This window comes from Mus caroli, unplaced genomic scaffold, assembly GCF_978045245.1.
Source record: "Mus caroli unplaced genomic scaffold, Mus_caroli_1 scaffold_15, whole genome shotgun sequence".
NCBI lineage: Eukaryota > Metazoa > Chordata > Mammalia > Rodentia > Muridae > Mus > Mus caroli.
In genome coordinates, this window is record NW_028227270.1 from 1,845,082 (window position 1) to 1,847,308 (window position 2,227).

Below are 2,227 nucleotides of genomic sequence, written 5' to 3' on the forward strand. Positions count from 1 at the left end.
GTCCTGGGGATACAGGAGGAAGTGGCCTTGATGCCTGGCTTTTCACACAGGTGATGGGGATTGAACTCAGGCCCTTCTGCTTGTGTAGCAAGCATTCTTACCAGCTGAGCCTTACTTAAAATGCCGTGTGCGTAGCCTCCCGGTGCCTGTGTATGGGATAAAATAATGTCAGGGGCTGTTTTGACTTAACACAGAAATGTAACCATAGAGAGTTCTCACTGTAGCTGACTCTGGCTGGTTTAAACAGAAAGGAGATTTATTGAAATAATGCCGAGCATCTCAGATAATTTGGAAAAGGCTGGAGAGACATGGAGGGTGGTAGGGTGTCTGGTCACCCAACAGAGGGATCAGAGGCCTCTCCAGGACACTGAGGTTGTGGTTTGTGTCACCAGTTCTAGATCTTTTAGCTACAGTGACAAGACGTTCCCAGACTGCCTTGCTTCTTTGCCACAGGAGCTGAAGTGGGAACATCTGACTACTGAAGCCACAAGTGTGCTTTGGCTCAGCCTGTGGAGTGACATGAAAGAGAGATTATTTGCTGCTCTGATCTTCTGTTTGTGGGAAGAAGAGACCAAAAACCATTCTGGAAATGGGGTGGGGGGAGGCTCAGTAGTTAAAGTGCAAGTGTGAGGGACCCCAGTTCAGATCATCGGGTTCCACAAAAGCTGGAAGCAGGAGCCAGGTCCAGGTCAGTAAGCTCAGTACTCCCAGAGTGAGAGAAGAGGCAGAAGCAGGCAAGTCCCCAAAAGTTACAGGCTCAATATCCAGGCATATGCAGTGGTGAATAACCAGAGACCCTGCCTCGAACAAGGTGAAAGGCAAGGGCATGATTTGTCCTGTGACCTCCATGTGTAAGCATACAGTGTGCTTGAAGTCAATCTCTCTCTCAATCTCTCTCTCTCACACACACACACATACACACACACACACACACAGGGGTGGGGTGGAGACAGACACAGAAAAAAAATTAAAAAAAAAAACAGACTAAAAAAAACCATTCTCAGGAAATTCTTTGAATGTGCGGATTAGGGCTAATCACAAACAATATCTGGCTTACCTGCACTTATCGCAGTGCTTTATGAATAAAATAGGTCGTGGCTTCTGTTTTTAAATAACTGTCAAGAAGTTAATAAAGCAATTTTTGTTTCATTCCAAATACACGAATCACATAAAAAAATATTAAGGTCCCACACTATTTCATACATGGTCACTACTTTTTAAAGCGAGAACTATTTAGTATATAGACACAGTGATTTAGAGTATCCCTCAGCTGATACTGAGCCTCAGGCCAGTATTGAAAGATGGCAGCCAAATGTTCACTTTTCCCTTCCTTTCTTGTTAAGTCTTCAGCTTTGTTAACTGTCTATTGATAACTAGTTGAGCAGGCCAACCCATAACTAGTCTTTAACATTTACTATCATATGGTAGTAATTTTGGGAGGGAATTTATGCTGGAATATAGAAAGTTACTATTTTAAAATAAGTTTCAAAGTGACCTTTGGTGTGTCAGGCCGGAGCTATGGAAACATGATAACCACTTTTTCCCCTTTAAGGGCAGCACATTGTAAATCCAAACAATGCATCCTGGCTTGCACAAGCTATCTTCAGTAAGCACTTGTCAGCATTTCTTTTGTTCATTGATATCTTGCATGATAACCATCATTTCATCTTCATGCATAAAATTAAAATACGGAAAATATTAAGGAAAATTGGAAAGATGTTCGTGATGGTCCATGTTCTTGGTTCTGTATGTTGCTAGTCTGCAGTTTCCCAGGCAATCATGTTTGACACCAGCATTCTGATTGCATCATAATGAGGATCATAAACTTGACTGATGAGCATTTACTTCTGAGCCTATTTAGTCAAAGCTGGCTACTAAGCCCACAGGCAAACTACCAAATCCTCACCCATGATCACTTTCTCAGAAAAACAGAGTCTGTTGGGAAAGGCTTCAAAGGTCAAGGTACTCATCTGTCTCTCTCAGATGCTACCACCACACCTCTTCCCTGGACACAACTCTGTTCTTTTTTGTTTGTTTGTTTTTCGAGACAGGGTTTCTCTGTGTAGCCCTGGCTGTCCTGGAACTCACTTTGTAGACCAGGCTGGCCTCGAACTCAGAAATCCGCCTGCTTCTGCCTCCCAAGTGCTGGGATTAAAGGGGACAACTCTGTTCTTTATAGGGTGTAGCAGAAAAATGGAAAGAGCCCAGAGGAGCTGTGCTCAAATCT

The 2,227-nt window shown here is 43.3% G+C and overlaps 1 long non-coding RNA gene across 1 annotated transcript; it reads right to left on the reverse strand.

Moving 5' to 3' along the window:
- Positions 1-277: 277 nt before the first annotated feature.
- Positions 278-1,733, reverse strand: LOC110308681 (uncharacterized). Its single transcript, XR_002379596.2, has 3 exons — positions 1,496-1,733; positions 1,058-1,115; positions 278-507 (listed from the first exon to the last, which is right to left on the reverse strand). It is a non-coding gene; the product is annotated as an uncharacterized LOC110308681 (long non-coding RNA).
- Between the last annotated feature and the right edge of the window lie 494 nt (positions 1,734-2,227).